Genomic DNA, 18526 nt, shown 5'->3' on the forward strand with positions numbered 1-18526 from the left:
GGGTTCGATTGCGGTTAAGGGCACATACCCTGGTTGCCGGCTTGATCCCCAGTAGGGGGCGTGTGAGAGGCAGCTGATCAATGATTCTCATTGTTGATATTTCTTTCTCTCCCTCTCCCTTCCTCTCTTAAATCAATCAGAATATATTTTAAAAAGTAAGAAAGATTCCTAGAGTTTAGGATAAAATAGGAATAGCATTTTTAAAGCCCATTAAAATGCGTGTGTGCGCACATGTGTGTGTATAACAGCTTAGTTAAATTAATTTTGTATGCGGAAAAAAAGGAATTTAGGTTTTTGAGTTGCATTTGTTTTTAAAACACATTATTAGGTGGCAAAATGCCAGTTAGTTTACATTTGTATCTGGACTGCCTGGAATGGAGCTGTTTGGTCCTTACTGATTGTTTTTATTAAATAAAAGATTGGTAAAGTAGTTGAGTTTCAACTAGTTTTGTGTTTTTATCATAAAGCTGTACTCCCAAGATACCTCTTATTCAGATTCTGGAAACTGATGCTTCCTTTTTATCTATAGAAACCATCACTGTAAACCATCAATGGTGATTATTAAAAGGAGATGAAAGAATGTTCTGGAACCACCCATGCTTGAGCTCAATAGTTTCCAGACTACCTAATACCTTTTGCTAAAATAAAATAAAAAACAAACATTTATCTTTGATGAGGATCAGGTATTTGTTTTTATATTTCTATAAAATTGTATATCTAATATACATCATTTCAGATAAAAAGATATGATTTTTCTCCCCCCCCCCCCCACAGAATGTTTATAGAAACTTTATGTTTATTTATGGGATAAGTTAGCTGTCATTTAGGCATCTCTCCTAAAGTCTGTTTTTAAAGGATATAAAATAATAACATTGGATTTTCCCTCTACTTTTTTATCTAACTTCCCAAGAAAACTAAGCATATTAGGAAGAGAAATTGATGTTTGCTTTAATTACAAACAATATTGCTCTTAAGTTGTCCCATGCATATTAGTCAAATGAATTTATTTGTTCAGTTTCTTGATATCTAAAGCAGTATAAAAATTTTGGCATGGTTACTCTCCAGTGAAGCTTATCAGTTGAGACAGAATTTCCAGCCAGCGTTTAATCATAAGCCTCTTAAATATGAGTGGATAGCTAATATCTCTGGGTGTCATTTTGTTTTAATTTATTATTATTTATTGGATGTTTGAAAAGAGCCTCTAATAGTCTCGTAGTGAGACTAAAACAGAAAAAGAACCTTAATTGACTTAAGCTGGTTTAGCTCACATTAGCTAAAATCTAGCAGTTACTACCACAGTTACTACTTTCTCTGTGACCTCGTAAGGCCACTTTCCAAACCAGCTATTAGTAGCAAATGTGAAGATTTGCGGCCTCTTTATACGTGGCACAGATGGAATCCTTCCTGTACTCACTTAACCCACAAGGTTGTTGAGGATCCCACCTAGGCTGAATGTTGTAAATATTTCCTTAAGGCTTACTTAGCCTCACATGCAGTTCAGAGGCCAATGTAGGTATTTCTGGTAGAGTTTTTTTGTGTGTGTTAGGGCAGTGGTCGGCAAACTGCGGCTCGCGAGCCACATGAGGCTAGTGAGCCACGGTTTGCCGTTCTGTTGACTAATGAGTTTGCCAACCATTGTGTTAGGGAATCTCTCTTTTTCCTTTCTCAGTTTATCACAAGATTTCTTAAGGAATAGGCAGTCACTACTCCCTTTTTCTTGTCCTGGCATCATCTGTTTTCCTCTACAACCTGGCTTCATACTTGTCACAACCAGTAACTTTCTCTATTGCCAAATCCACATCTGGGTTGTTATCCTTCCTAGCTTCCTTGACTCTTTTGCTGCTTTTGGCACCAAGGTGAGAATCCCTCTTCTTTCTAGCTTGGTTCTTACCCTGTTGGGACAGCATGGTCTTGATTTTCTTATTTCTCTGACACCTTTTCAATTTTAGGTTCCAGCTTTCTTCTTTCCATTTCAAATTAAGCATTCCCCAATAATTTTTTTCTTCATTTCTCTCTTCCCTGGTCTTTTCCCATCTTTAGGAAACCTTTCCTTACTTTAATTCCTAAGCATTTATTAAGCATCATATAATGAACTCTGTGGGATGCAAAGATGAATTAGCTATATTTCCTGCTCTCAAGTAACTTGCAGTACTTATGAATTTATATTCTTTTTCACCCTGTATTTTATTATCAAATTTAATATACATATTTTGAAAATGCCTCTTGTATATTTTCGTTTTCTCTCCATTCTCACTTCTACTACTCCAGCTACTACTCCCTTTTATTTGTACCTTGTTCAGTGCCTACTATGTTTTAGGTGCTCCAGAAATCATTTTGAATGAATGAATGAATGAATTTATCTATTTTGATTATTATAAAACTTCCAAGGTGGTTCTCTTATTTTCTCTATTTCGTCAAGTGTACCTCTGCAAAGTTGACCTTCCTTAAAAATAACTTTCATCTTAACAGTTTTTCAAAAAACCTATAATTTAAATAAGATACTGTCTGCTATGTACTGAACTGTATCCCCCACCAAATTCATATGTTGAGCCATAACCCTAATGTCATAGTATTTGGAGATGCGCCTTTGGGAGGCAAATAGGGTCAGATGAGGTCACGAGGGTGGGGCCCTCATGTTGGAGATGAATGGCTTTATCAGAAGAGTAAGAGAGAGGGAGGTCACCCTCTCTTGGCCATGTGATGAAACAGTGAGAAAGCAGCCACCTTCAAGCCAGGAAGAGGGCGCTCACCAGGAACTGACTTAGCTAGCACCTTAATCTTGGGCTTCCCAGTTTCCTGAACAGTGAGAAATAAATGTCTGTTGTTTACCATCCATCTATGATATTTTGTTATAGCAGTCCAAAGTCCACTTATATATTGTCTTCTTAGCTATCAAAATAGCCAGGATAGAAAAAAATGATCAAAGCAATATGAATAACTTCTAGATTAGGGGTGTCGAACTCAATCAGAGAAGGGGCCAAAATCTAAAATCCAGCCTAAATCGTGGGCCGAATGGTTTACTGAACAGTCATAAACTGACAATGTCATAAACTGACAGTGGAGTGCAGTGATGACAGCGCGGTGCGGGCCACATTGCAAGGCCTGGCGGGCTGGATTTGGCCTGCGGGCCTTGTGTTTGACACAGAATCTAGATGTCTGCTGTACAACATTGAACACTTAAAAATTTAAGAGGGTAGATCTCATCTTAGTTTTACCATCATAAAATTAAATTAAAAAGAAAAGAAAAAACGATAATGTCCAATTTCAAGGCTCATGAGATGTGAACTCCTTATCAGATTGCCTCTCCTACTAATCCCGACCCCTCTCCCCCCAGCTCTCCTCACTTCAGTCACACTGGCCTTCTGGCTGTTTGAGCACTGCAGACACTCTACGCATGTTCCTGCTTTAGGGCATTTGCAGTTGCTGTTCCCTGTCTCTGGAATGTCCTTTGCCCAGGTAGTTTTCTGACTTTCTCCCTTCCTCCATGTCTTTTCTCAGATTTCACCAGGTCAGGGAGGTTGTCTGTAGCCTTCCTTTCTAACTCAGCCTGTCCCTTATAATACTTATCTGCTCCTCCCCCCAACTTTTTTTTTTTTAAAAAAATCTTTACCATATACTATATTATATCTTTTGCTTACTTAATTAAAAAAAAAAAAATTGGCCTGCCTTTCTGACCAGAACATATACTTCACGAAGGCAGGAACTTTTGTCTGTCTTGTTCCCTTCTGTTTCCCAGGGCCATGAGAGGGCCTGGCACATAGGTGCTCAGTAAATACTATGAAAGGGTGGAAGGTGTGTGTATGACAAATACTCTTTACAATATAATGGTTGTGTTAATTGGTATAATCTTCCTAGTCAGTAATTTGGCAATGTGCTTAAGAACCCTATGCTTAACCCTCCCCCACCAAAAAAACCACACAAAACCCACAGCATTATGTTTTTTGAATATTCTTTCACTTATTAATTCCACTTCCAAAAATCTGTTATCAGGAATTAATCAAAAATGCATGTAAAACTTAAAAGACAGATATACTCATTTCAATATATTGAAAAAAATTAACTTTTATATTTTAAAAGTTGTGATAAATACACATAACATAAAATTTCCTCTTAACCATTCTTAAGTGTGCAGTTCAGAAGTGTTAAGTACATTCATATTGTGGTACAAATCAGTTTCCAGAATACTTTTCATCTTGCAAAACTGAAGCTCTTTACAAATGTTAACAACTCACCATTAATTCATTCCCTCCTTCCCCTAGGCCCCGGCAACCACCATTCTACTTTGTCTCTGAATTTGACTACATTAGGTACTCATAGGAGTGGAATCATACAATATTTGTCTTTTGTGAAGGCATATTTCACTTAGTGCCCTCAAGGTTCATCCATGTTGTAGCATGTGTTAGAATTTTCTTCCTTTTTAAGGCTGAATTATATATATATATATATTAAAAGGCCAATGTGCAAATTGACTGAACGGTGGAATGACCAGTCACTATGATACGCACTGACCACCAGGGTTGGCTGGAAGCAAGTATCTTGGATTTATTTATCTTCTATAATTAAAACTTTGTAGCCTTGAGTGGAGGTCAGGGCCAGTCAGGAAGCTTGGCTTCCTCCATTGCCAGGGGCAACCCAAGCCTCCTGCTTTCTCCAGCTCTGTAGCTACTGCCATTTTCGTTGGGATTTACTTATCTTCTATAATTGAAGCTTTGTAGCCAGGGCAACCCAAGCCTCCTGGTTGTTCCAGGTCCGTGGTCGGCCACCATCTTTGCTGGGGTAATTTGCATACTCACTCCTGATTGGCTGGTAGGTGAGGCTTGGTGTAGCAGAGTGATGGTTAATTTGCATGTTTCTCTTTTATTAGTGTAGGTCATTCTGCAAGGTCTCCCTTGCCTATCTTTGTCCATAGTAGTCTGTTCCTTCTTCCACTCGAGATAGGAATAGATAATAGTGAAAATAATTCAAACATCTTATTTTCTAGATGAGTGTTAAATGTAAGAGCAATTGTGTAGTTAGTAACACAAGACTAGAACTTGGGTTTCCTGGTTCTTAATCCTGTGCTCTTTCCAGCTGCTTCTTATTGACTCTGAACCAATAATACAAAACAAATATGTATTACCTCAAATAGAGTATAAATTGTTTGCTAGAAAGAAAGTACATATTAGTTTTTCTTTTCCATTTATTCCTTTACTTATCCAAAAGAGGCCAGTCAGCCTGGTCTGGCCCTTCCAAATCTTTCAAGTCCAGTCCTGCTAATGTAGAGCTCTGTGGTCTCACCTCTATGTGCTTTGGCTTGCTCCATTCTTTCTTTCCTTTTCTTTCTTTCTTTATTTTTAATTAAATTTTTATTTATTATTTTGACAAATAAAAATTGTATGTTTAAGATATACAACTTGATGATTTGATATATGTATGCACTGTGAAATGATTACCACACTCAGATTAATTAACATTTCCATCACCTCCCATAATTATCTTTTTTGTATATATGCATGGTAAGAATACTTGCGATTTACTCCCTTAGCACATTTCAATATACAATACATTATTATTGACTAACTCATAGTCACCATGCTATACATTAGGTCTTCAGAACTTACTTATAACTGGACGTTTGTATTCTTTAATCAACATCTTCCCTTTCCTCCCCTTCCTCTGCTCTGATAACCACCATGTCACTCTCTGTTACTATGGGTTCCACATTTTTTTTTTCTTTTTCTTTTAAATTCCACAAATAAGTGAATTCATGCAATCTTTGCCTTTCTGTGTCTGGCTTATTTCACTTCCTTGAACCTCTGATTTCATCCACGTTGTTGCAAATGGCAAGGTTTCCCTATTTTTTAAGGCTAACTAATATTTTAGTGTGTGTGTGCGCATAATATTTTCTTTATTCATTTGTTGATAGGCACTTAAATTGTTTCTATGTTTTTGGCTACTGTAAAAAATGCCACAATGAACATGGGATTGCAGATATATCTTTGACATAGTGATTTTTCCCCCCAAAATATATTTCATTAATATTTTACAGAGAGGAAGGGAGAGAGATCAAGAGCTAGAAACATCGATGAGAGAGAAACATCGACCAGTTGCCTCTTGCACACCCCCTACTGGGGATGTGCCCACAACCAACGTACATGCCCCTGACCGGAATCGAACCTGGGACCTTCCAGTCCGCAGACCGACGCTCTACCACTGAGCCAAACCGGCTTATGCTGACATAGTGATTTTGTTTCTTTTGGATATATACCTGGAAGTGAGATGGCTGGATCATATGCTATATTTTTAATTTTTTGAGGAATTTCAATATTGTTTTCCACAATGGCTGCACTAATTTGCATTCCTACTGACAGTGCAGAAGGGTTTTTTCCCCCCCCCTCTATCCTCTCTAATAGTTGTTATCTTTGACTTTCTGATAATAGTTATTCTAACAGATGTGAGGTAATATCTCATTATGGTTTTCACTTGCATTTCCATAATGGTTAATGATATGGAGCATCTTTTCATATGCCTGTTGGCTATTTTATGTCTTTGGAAAAGTGTCTATTCAGGTCATTTGCTCATTTTAAAAATAAAGTTATTTTTTTGCTATTGCGTTCTTTATACAGTATTTTGGATATTAATCCCTTATCAGAAGTATGGTTTGCAAATATTTTTTTTCTCGTTCTGTAGATTGCCTTTTCATTTTGTTTATTGTGCAGAAACTTTTTGATTTGATGTAGTCCTTCTATTCTTATTATTTTATATTTTTGCTTTTGTTGCCAATACTTTTCGTGTCAATTCCAAAATATAACTTCCAAGACCAATGTCATGGAGTCTTTCCCTTACTTCCCTTGTCCTTTAAAAAAAAAATGTTTTTATTGATTTGAGAGAGAGAGGCAGGGAAAGGAGAGACACAGAAACATCAAGAGAGACACTTCAATATTTACATGGATAGGCTGCTTCCTGCATGCACCCTGCTGGGGATTGTTCCTGTAACCTGTTGCATGGATAGGCACTCAACCACTGAGCCAGCTGGTCTGGCATTCCTTCTCCTTTTTATTTTTTATTTCTATTAATGGTTGAAAGTATTCCAGATACCTTCCTATTCCCCTCTCCCCCCATTGACCTCCTCCCCCCTCCTCCCAGGTCTTCGCTGCACTATTGTCCATGGGTTATGCATTTATACCATTTCCTTTTGAATGCTGCTGAGTTGAGTTGGGATCTGCAGAAGAGGTCTTTACCTACCTTCAGGCTGAGTTTAGGTGCCTTTTCATCCATCATATCACCATGGGATCTTTTTCCATTTTGATTGTTTACAATTATATTCTCTAGTGGACTGTGAGCTCATTGAGGTCAGGAATTTCTTTTAGTTCATCTCTAGGCTTGTTACTTAGAGTACTTTGTCAGTGTTTGCTGTGTCACTGAAGCCATTTCCACTCTGTGGTCACTGATTGCTCTCCCATAAAGACATAGTTTTGACTCAGACTCCCAAGTCCCTCTAGTTTCGACAGTTTCCATAAATATTTGATGTATAATGTGCAAGGCAGTGTAGAAAATAGAAAGCTATTCTGTATGCTATGCAGGTCCTTAAGCAGCATAGCGGAAAAGTCCTGACTAGTTATAAAAAAGGAAGAGTTAATTGGTGCAGTAGGGAATATTATGAAGTGCTTTAGCAGTGAGAGGACAGTCTCAAAGGAGGCCAAAGACTGAGGGGAGGGTCAGAGCCTTTCAATTGGAAACAACAGTTTTGGGAAAGGCATGGAATCAGAAAAGTTGAGCACTTGATTTGATTGGCTTTTTGGATTCTTTGTGCCTTACCTAAGTGCACACATAGGTTGTCTTTGTACATGTTGATCGCTGCCTTTAGGGACTCCTAGGTACTTTGTTGTTAATCCTCACCTGAGGATATTTTTTCTTATTGATTTTTTAGAGAGAATGGGAAGTAAGGAGGTGGGGTGGAGACAGAGAGGAACATCGATGTGAGAGATAGACATTGGTTGGTTGTCTCCCACACAGGCCCAACTTGGGCCAGGGATTGAGCCTGCAACCAAGGCATGTGTCCTTGAACAGAATCGAACCTGTGACCCTTCAGTTCATGGACTGGCACTCTATCCACTGAGTCAAACTGGTTAGGGCCCTAGGGTACAATTATTGATACTAATTGAACATCTATATTGTCAGAAAAGTCCCTTATTGGAAAAGTATCTTCTGTGGAGGACTTTTTAAAGCACCTGTGGTAGCTGTTATTTCAACCAAAGTATTTTTTATATAAGGTCTGTTCTCCATTGTTTGTGCAACGCCTTTGAGTCCAGACCCTTTCTTTACTCTTAGGATAGATAGGTTAAGCATCAGAGGAAGTACATAAATAATAGAAAACTGATGATGCATTATTGCTTCAATTCTGAATTTTCAGTTGTTTTCTGTAGTCTGAAAGAACTACTTAACTACTCTGATTTACATCTGGGATGGGACTTTACGCACCAATGAGAAAGGAAGGGGTAGGAACTTCAACAGGGTACTTATTTTCCAGCTATTTCCTTTTCAATAAGGAGAAAATTCTGCAACAGTCTAACATAAGGTACCAACTTGAAGAAAACAATATTGTGAAAGAACTAAATACATGCATTTTTAATATACGAGTGTCCATTAAAAATATACTTCTGCTTATATTTTGAATAACTATTTGCCAAATGTCAGAATTTTTTTTAAAAGTCTCACCCAAGAGGATATGTTTTTTTTTTGTTTTTTTTAAAATATATATTTTATTGATTTTGTACAGAGAGGAAGGGAGAGAGATAGAGAGTTAGAAACATCGATGAGAGAGAGTCATCGATCAGCTGTCTCTTGCACACCCCCTACTGGGGATATGCCCGCAACCAAGGTACATGCCCTTGACCGGAATCGAACCCGGGACCCTTAAGTCCCCAAGCCGACGCTCTATCCATTGAGCCAAACCGGTCTCGGCAAGAGGATATGTTTTTAAAATTGATTTTTAGCAAGAGAGGGAGGGAGGGGAGGAGGAAGAGAGAGAGAGAGAGAGAGAGAGGCATGGATGTGTGAGAGAAACTTCAATCGGTTGCCTTCTATTTGCACTCAACCAGGAATTGAATCCACAACCTAGGTGCCCTGACTGGGGAAATGAACCCGCAACTTTCTGGTATATGAGATGCTGCTCCATCCAACTGAGCTACCCAGCCAGGAAAAAGGCCAGAACTTTTTGCTCACAGTAATTGTTGGTAGGATAGGAAGTGTGAACCATTAAGGACTTGATTATTTTCCTTATAAATACTGGCTTACTTTGAACAAGTTTATAGTTTCTAACCTCATTGCCATAAATTCCCCAGTTATATGCTTTGTAACCCCTTCTCTGGCATACATATTAATCGTTTTTTTTTTGTTGTTGTTTTTTTTACTGCTTCATAGGTGCTATAATCATTTTACGATTTCCGGGGTTTTAAAATAAACCTATAAAAGATTCAGTTTTATATTTAATAGCCATCTTTCACAGTGTTCTAAAGCTATAAATAAGTTCAGGCAGGCAAATGCCCTTGATGGTGGAATGCCTTTGTTTCTATGTTTTAGAAAAGTGTATTGGTCTTCCAATGTTCCACCTTGTGATGATTTTAGATGCTGGCTAAGATTTTAAAAATATTTGGAAATACTTATGAAGGAGAAATGTAGAAAAACACTGAAAAAATTGGTCTCATAATTTGTTTTTTATTGTTTAAAGTATTACATATGTCTCTCCCCATCCCCCTGCCATTCCCATCCCCAGGACAACCCCCGGCCACCCCAGTGTCTATATCCATTGGTTATGCTAATATGTATGCATACAAATCCTTTGGTTTATCTCTAACTCCCCCCACCTCCCCTGCCTTCTCTTTGAGGTTGGATGGTCTGTTCATTGTTACCTCGTCTTTGGATCTATTTTTGTTTATCAGTTTATGTTGTTCATTATATCCATAATGAACAAGATCATTATGAGTAAGATCATGTGATATTTATCTTTCTCCGACTTGCTTATTTCGCTTAGCATAATGCTTTCCAGTTCCATCCATGCCGTTGCAATTGGTAAAAGTTCCTCCTCTTTTGTGGCGGTGTAGTATTCCATTGTGTAGATCAGCGGTATCCAACCGGTGGTCTGTGGACCACTGGTGGTCCGTGACGTCCGAAAGGTTGGCGACCGCTGGTGTAAATGTACCACAGTGTTTTAATCCACTCATCTGCTGATGGACACTTGGGCTGTTTCCAAATCTTAGCTGTTGTAAATTGTGCTGCTATGAACATAGGGGTGCATATATCCTTTCTCATTGGTGTTTCTGGTTTCTTGAGCTACATTTCCAGAAGTGGAATTACTGGGTCAAATGGGAGTTCCCTTTTTAACTTTTTGAGGAAACTCCATACTGTTTTCCACAGTGGCTGCACCAGTCTGCATTCCCACAAGCAGTGCAAGAGGGTTCCTTTTTCTGCACATCCTCGCCAGCTCTTGTCATTTGTTGATTTGTTGATGATAGCCATTCAGACAGGTGTGAGATGGTACCTCATTGTCATTTTGATTTGCATCTCTTGGGTGATTAGTGACTTTGAGCATGTTTTCATATGTCTCCTGGTCTTTTGTATGTCCTCTTTTGAAAAGTGTCTATTTAAGTCCTTTGCCCATTTTCTGATTGGATTGTTTATCTTCCTTTTGTTAAGTTGTATGAGTACCCTGTAAATTTTGGAGATTAAACCCTTATCGGAGATAGCACTGGGAAATATGTTCTCCCATGCATTGGGCTTTCTTGTTGTTTTGTTGATGGTTTCTTTTGCCCTGCAGAAGCTTTTTATTTTGATGTAGTCCCATTTGTTTATTTTCTCTTTAGTTTCCATTGCCCAAGGAGCTGCATAGGTAAAGATATTGCTACGACATATGTCTGATATATATATTTAATATATTTTATTGATTTTTTTACAGAGAGAAAGAGAGAGGGATAGAGAGGTAGAAACATCGATGAGAGAGAATCATCGATCAGCTGCCTCTTGCACACCCCCTACTGGGGATGTGCCCGCAACCAAGGTACATGCCCTTGACCGGAATCGAACCCGGACCTTTCAGTCTGCAGGCCGACGCTCTATCCACTGAGCCAAACCGGTTTCGACATATGTCTGATATTTTGCTGCCTATATAGTCTTCTCAGATTTTTATGGTTTCCTGTCTTATATTTAAGTCCTTTAACCATTTTGAGTTTATTTTTGTGTATGGTGTAAGTTGGTTATCTAGTTTCATTTTTTTTGCATGCATCTGACCAATTTCCCCTGCACCATTTATTGAAGAGACTGTCTTGACTCCATTGTATGCTCTTGCTTTCTTTGTCAAATATTAATTGAGTATAATGGCTGGGGTCTATTTCTGGGTTCTCTGTTCTGCTCCATTGGTCTATATGTCTTTTCTTATGCCAGTACCAGGCAGTTTTGAGGACTGTGGCATTGTAATATAGTTTGATATCTGGAATTGTGATCCCTCCAACTATGTTCTTCTTTCTCAAAATTGCTGTGGCTATTTGGGGTCTTTTATTTGTTATTCCAGATGAATTTTTGGAGAGTTTTTTCTAGGTCTGTGAAATATGCCATTAGTATTTTAATGGGGATTGCATTGAATCTATAAATTGCGTTGGGTAGTATGGACAGTTTAATGATGTTGATTCTACCAATCAATGAACATGGTATGTTCTTCCATTTGTTTATCTCTTCCTCTATTTCTTTTTTCAATGTCCTGTCATTTTTTAAGTATAGGTCTTTTACCTCCTTAGTTAAGTTAATTCCTAGGTATCTTAAAATTTTCCTGCAATGGTAAATGGGATTTTTTTAAATTTTTAATTTATTTTTTTAGTTTCTCTTTCTGTGAATTCATTATTGGTGTATAAAAAAGCCATAGATTTTTGGGTGTTAATTTTGTGTCCTGCTACATTGCCGAATTCATTTAAGTCTAGTAGTATTTTGGAGTCTTTGGGGTTTTCTATGTACAATATCATGTCATTTACAAATAATGACAGTTTTACTTCTTCTTTTCCAGTTTGGATGCCTTTTATTTCTTCTTCTTGTCTGATCACTATGGCTAGCACTTCCAGTACTATGTTGAACAGGAGTGGTGAAAGTCTTTCTCTTACCAGGTTTTAGAAGATCATTTTTAAAAATAAGATTATACTTTCTTATAATTGATTATAGATAGAGGAAGAGAGTGAGAGAGAGAGAGAAAGAGAGGTAGGTATGTGGCCTGAATCTGCCACCTTTTAGTGTGTGGAATAACGCTCCAACCAACTGAGCTACACTGGCCAGGCCAAAGATTATTTTTCTTTTGAGACATACTGTATACTGTAGTTCTTTTTCTTTTTTTTAAATTCTAAAAAAAGAGCTTTATTAAAATTGAGCAAATTATCAGCCATACTGTAATACATTGTACCCTTATGTTAATGTTCTTTTGTGGTTATGGAAAAACACAATAGCAATGACAAATCAAGTTTAAGCAGGTTATTTCAATTGGGAAATTTGATAGCCTACCAAAATTAATAAACTGTAATCCACCAATTCATAGCTTTACAACATACACTGCATTTCTTTTTTTTTAGTAAGACTGTCACTATCCTCTTGGAGCTGACAGTTATGTGATGTCTGAGACATGAATCAAATGATTACACAAATAAATAATCTTGCCATCTTGGAATGCTCTCTGGAGCAAACATGCTTAGTACTGTGAGAGGAAATTGGCAGGTGGGTGGTGAGGGAAGGAAGTGACTTTTGAGTGACTTGAGATTTGACAGATACGTAGGAGTTAAACAGGGGAAATTTGGGTGTGGAAAAGAGAATATTACAGGGAGATATGATAAGGTGGGAGGTAACATTATATACTCAAGGAACTGAAAGAAGGCTAGTGTGGCTGGAACACATAATTTGTGTGTGTTGGCGGGTAGGGCATGGCAACCAGAAAAGTAAGCAAGCTGAGAGACTGCAGGAAGAAGCTGACAACTTCGTCATTCTATTGCGTTTATTAAGGGAACTTATGTACGAGGCGGTGATGAGATGCTATGGATGTCCTCCATGCCGCCTGGCAGGTGCTAAGGGGTTATATAGGACAGGCCAGGATGGGTAGGGGACTGGGGTTTGACCTGCTCCAGTATATGTTCAATAGTACCTAATAGTTGTTGCATCTGTGGAGACAGAAGACTATTTGACAGGGTACCCCTCCATTATAAACAGGCACCCCATTTAGTCAGCATAGGAGTCTGGGCCATGGCAGAGGCTGGTTGGCGGAACATGTCGATCTACCCCTTGATGGCAAGGGAGGTTCTTACTGGGACTGGCTGTTCTTTAGTAAGAGGTTGCACCTGCAGAAGCACTGTTTGCAGTGCCAGTAATGGCTGTTCGATCAGGGTGTATCTTATCTCTGCCTCTTTCCACAGTTGGGATCAAAATCGGGGGCACTCACTCCTTTTGTTGTTTTTGCCATGATGCCCAGCCCATGCCTTCTGGGGTTACTAAAACATCTAATTCAAATGGCAGATCACATGGGAGATTCTAAGAGCTTTAATTTGTCTGACACTATTTTTGCTTTCTAAAGGCTTTAGCAAGATATTTCTGTTTAATTTTGACACAGTAATTAATCTGGCATTATGAACTATGCTAGACTGGTAGACTGCTCTCTTTGGCATTACTTTTTGCCTCTCTAACAAATACCCCGACACCCACCACAGTCTAGAATACACCACTAAGTTTCCGATAGAGAAACTTGGAATTACTGAACTGTGTGGTATTCTAAAGGTCTGCTCTTCATTTTTCCTTCCATTGTTGAATAATTTGGACTCTTCTGTACAGGTTGTTTCAAAAATAAATATTTGTATGGATAGCAAAGGAATTAAAGTGAATATAATTTGAATTTGGATGATTTTGTCATGGCCTCATCTTAAAACTATTCCCTTTTCCTAAATAGACCACTGAGTCTCAATTGACTTGTTCTGGATTTTTATAACTTAGACTTTGTGTTTTGGCTTGTGATGGCTATTTCAGATTGATGCTTTTAAAAACCCTTTTGAGATGATAGCCAGAATTCACCATGTGTGTTCAGAGGCAGAGTTGGTTATCCCGGTTTTGGAAGTTTTGAGTGATTTCATTTTCTGGTATAAAGTGCCACACTTACCAATGTACACATGAAAAGTGAGCCAAATATATGACTTCTGTCCAGGAGGGATTTTCAAGCTTTTTAAAAAAATATATTTTATTGATTTCTTACAGAGAGAAAGGGAGAGGGATAGAGAGTTCGAAACATCGATGAGAGAGAATCATCGATCAGCTGCCTCTTGCACACCCCCTTCTGGGGATGTGCCCGCAACCAAGGTACATGCTCTTGACCGGAATTGAACCCAAGACCTTTCAGTCCACAGGCTGATGCTCTATCCACTGAGCCTAACCGGTTTCGGTGATTTTCAAGCTTTTTGTACAAGAATTGGTGGCGGTGTCTTTGCAACGTAGAAAGCTGCAGTCTGTACCTGGAATCTACATCTGAAATATCTGATGTAGCTACATTCTCAGTCTGGTTATCAGTGAAAAAATACCTGGGTCTCAATTCTCCAAAAAAAGCCTGAGTGTTGGCATCAGCCATCTAACTTAGAACCTGACTCCTTCGCTTCATAGCTGTATGACACAGGGCAGGCTACTTTAGCTGATCTGTAAGCCTCAGTGTCCTCATCCTTAAAATGGGAACAGGAATAACAGCTCTAGGGTTGTGAGAGGGCTAAATGAACTAAGCCTCGTGAGAAGCTCAGCACAGTGCCTGACACTGAAGCTCTCCGTAAAAGCAGTTTTAAAAAACACCGTGATCTTTTACTTGCATTTCATTTACTTTGGATGCTTTGTGGTTTTTGTTTGTTTGTTATATTTATATTGATTTCAGAGAGGAAGGGTCAGGGTGAGAGAGATAGAAACAGCAATGATGAGAGAAAATCATTGATCAGCTGCCTCCTGCACGCCCCTTATTGGGAATTGAGCCTGCATCTGAGGCATGTGCCCTGACTACGAATCGAACCATGACAGCCTGGTTCATAGATTCATGGTTCAAAGGTCAATGCTCAACCTGAGCCACACCAGCCTGGTTTAGTGGATGCTTTGTATATTGGGAATTTCATTACCACTTTCCAGTTTTAATATGCATACTATTATGTACCGGTGCTTATTATGCAGATCATGACTGAAAAGTGATTGGAGGAAATTGAAGGATTGTGAAATCTTATTTTGTTGTTGTTACATTCATGCATAATGTTGTTGCAATAAAACAATCAGTATTTAAGTATTAAAATTAATGCCATTTGTTTTTCTTCATCTGTATTTTCACACAAAGAGATAAAACTGCGGTCATGTGCTGCATAATATAGCTTTTGGTCAATGCCACACTGTTGCTTGCCAGAGAAATCAGTGGGTCCAATTTCTGCGACAGGAGTGGGAGTGGGGTGGCTCTTGCAATATCTTTAGAAAGTGAATTTTCTAAGGTTCGCTCGGGAGAGTGATGGTTTTTATTGGCATGCAATTATATTTCTTGGGTTGCAAAGTCCCATTGTCCTTAAACCAGTTCTGGAAAATTCGTTGCTGGGGCTCCAGCAGAGCCAAAAGTAGGGACAATGCCCAGAGTTTCCATTCTGTGGTGGAGCATCAGGCCAGATTCAGTCCCCCAGTCCTCTGTGTGGGTCCCACATGGCCGTGAGCATGCTCCCTGCAACAGGAGTCCCAGGAGCTCAGGCAAGTAGCGAGAGAGAGACAGAGAGAGAGAGAGAGAGAGAGAGAGAGAGAGAGAGACAGAGACAAGATAGCAAACTCTCTTTTTCTTAGGAGCTAAATATCTCAGATTTCCTGCCCTTGGCATCGGCCATGCCTATTTTGGCCACTAACTTGTTCCCAGATATGACTGACAGGTAAGCATCTTCCCACGTCACTTGGACCTTTCTGGGTATGTGTCTAAACTGCAGAATTTTTGGAAAAGCTGTATAAATGGCATGCCTATGTTATTCAGTCTTCCCTTTACTCGTTTCCTGTTAAATAATAACCAGATTATTAATGTTATTAATACCACATATATACCAGTTATAAGATTATAATGGAACTGAAACTTTCCATCACCTAGGGACATTGTAGCTGTCATAACATCATAATACAACACAATACTCACATTTTTGTGGTGATGCTGGTGTATCCAAACCCATTATGCTACCATTTGTATAAAAATATAGCACCTAGAATTATGTACAGTCCACAATACTTGATAATAAGCGACTGTGTTACTGGTTTATGTATTTACTATGCTATGCCTTTTGTCATTATTTTAATACTAGAGGCCTGGTGCATGAATTTGTGCATGGGTGAGGTCCCTTGGTGTGGCCTGCAGGGTTTGGGCTGAAACACGCAGTCCAATGCCACCTGCCTCTCCTGCCTGTTGGTTCTGCTCATTCTGGCCCTGCTGTGCCCCATCAGTCTCGCCTGTTCCAAGGAGGGGGGGCCCGGGATGCGATTGGCCCTCTGGGCAGGCGGTGGGATACCCTTGCCATCCTGGCATCCGATCTGTCCCACTGACATTCGCACTGGTTGTTGGGAGCCACCTGGCGGCTGCTTTTATATAATTTCTTTCTTGAGGAGCATCTAGGGATGGGAAGCAGCCACGGTGCCCAAGGGGGCAGATGCTCAACACAGGAGCTGCAGTGACATGCACTGGCCATTTACAAAGAAATGGCACCACAGACCTGGCATCGACAAAGCAACATTCGGCTTCCCTCAAGTGAGACACAGGCCCCGCTACCATCCTGGAGCTACACCCCATCAAATCGCAGCCAACACTGCCAAGACCCCATGGTGCAAAATGTGGCCACAGCCTAACCCAATCCAAAAACAGTTGCTGTGGGCACCAGGTAATGGCGTCACATAGCAATGCCCAGCTTCTTCTCCCTAGCAATGACTAACCTGGAATTTCTTCAGCTCAGGTACATGACTTGCTTTATAACCAGGTGCAAACATTTTACACTTTAACCAAATGTCTGTGAAGTATTTTCTCATGCCTCATCTCATTTGACCCTCACAGAAGTCCTAGAGTACTTACTAGGTAGGAGACTTGGTGGAACCTTATTTTCTTTTTTTATTAGCCAGAAAACAGAGATTAAGAAAGTTTAGAAACTTGACCCCACTGAAAAGAAATAAGAAATGGTGGACCTTGAAAATGACTTCAGGTTTTCTCACTGTGCAGAATATAGTCAAACACTATTGCAATTAACATTTTACCCTTTATTCTCCCTGCGTGATCTATTGTATAATAATAATCTGCTTCATGTTGATATGCATTGCTGTGTTGTTGACAATTACCTGAAAGAGAAGTTGGGATACTTCACTGGGCTGGAAAAAATTTAGCTAAATCAGAAAGCAGGCCTAATTAAGCAAGTTTATTCTATATATACAAAAGGCTAAGTTGACTTGCACATGCATAATACATATAAAGCTCTCGCTGGCACTAAACATGTGTGTGTTTCCATTTGTCATTGTTGATCATGAATTCTGTTGACTCTTCTATTATAGAGAAAGTGTGAATAGTGATATTAAAATATTCCTCCTAATTAATTTCCTTTCAATGTGCATGAATCCATGCACTGGGCCACTAGTCTTATTATATAATTTTTGCAATGCTGAGGTTGTTTCTCTAGTAACTAACTCACTTTAAGCATTTCTTATCAAAAGAAATATTTACATTTTTACAAATGAAACATTAATGAAATGTTCCTCCTGTAAAATGGGGAATTTTACATTGTGTTTAGTTTCTGGATTTAATTCAGTATAACCAATATAGAATTTTAATTGTGAAATTCAATGGTAAAACTTAAAAATTAACTTAGAGTATATGAAACTTTTGTTTTATAGATATGTATTGCTCTTTCTTGGCAGTAGTTAATCTGTCTAAGAATAGCCAAATCTATAATCAAATCTATGATATTGTAGAATAAAGTCTTTTAGAGCCAGTTGAAAATTATACAAAGTTTAAGAGGTTATCTAATCATATTAATGAAAACAAATTTCTAATGTGAAAAAAGCCACTTAAATTTTAAAAAGTGAAGAAAAATTCCACCTTGGTAACAAAAGAAATGCATATTAAAACAGCAAAGTATCAGTTTTTGCCTAATTAATAAAAAGTAATTTTTAATGGTAAAATTCAGTGTTGACTCAGGGTGTGAAAGATGGGCACTCTCACTGCCAGTGGAAATTGACACACCCTTTCTGGTAAACATTTTTTTTGGATTCTTGTGATTATTCTTTTAGTCATCTTTCCCAAGGACATGGCCTAATGCAGTCATAGAAGTATGCACAGAGGTTTATCAAAGTGTTATTCATACCAGAAAAATATTGGAAATAATTTAAATGTTTAATAAGACATATCCAAATGATAAAATATTATATAGCTATTAAAATGTACTTCAGAGCATAATTAATAATGTGGGAAATTTATACAATATGCAATATATTATATTACAAGTATTACATCAGCTGTAAT

General features: G+C 38.5%; 1 protein-coding gene across 3 annotated transcripts in view; it reads left to right on the forward strand.

Moving 5' to 3' along the window:
• Positions 1-18526, forward strand: part of CNNM2 (cyclin and CBS domain divalent metal cation transport mediator 2) — a 96861-nt gene that overhangs the window by 12100 nt on the left and 66235 nt on the right. The window lies entirely within an intron of this gene.

This window comes from Pipistrellus hanaki, assembly GCF_964339955.1.
Source record: "Pipistrellus hanaki genome assembly, chromosome: 14".
Lineage (NCBI taxonomy): Eukaryota > Metazoa > Chordata > Mammalia > Chiroptera > Vespertilionidae > Pipistrellus > Pipistrellus hanaki.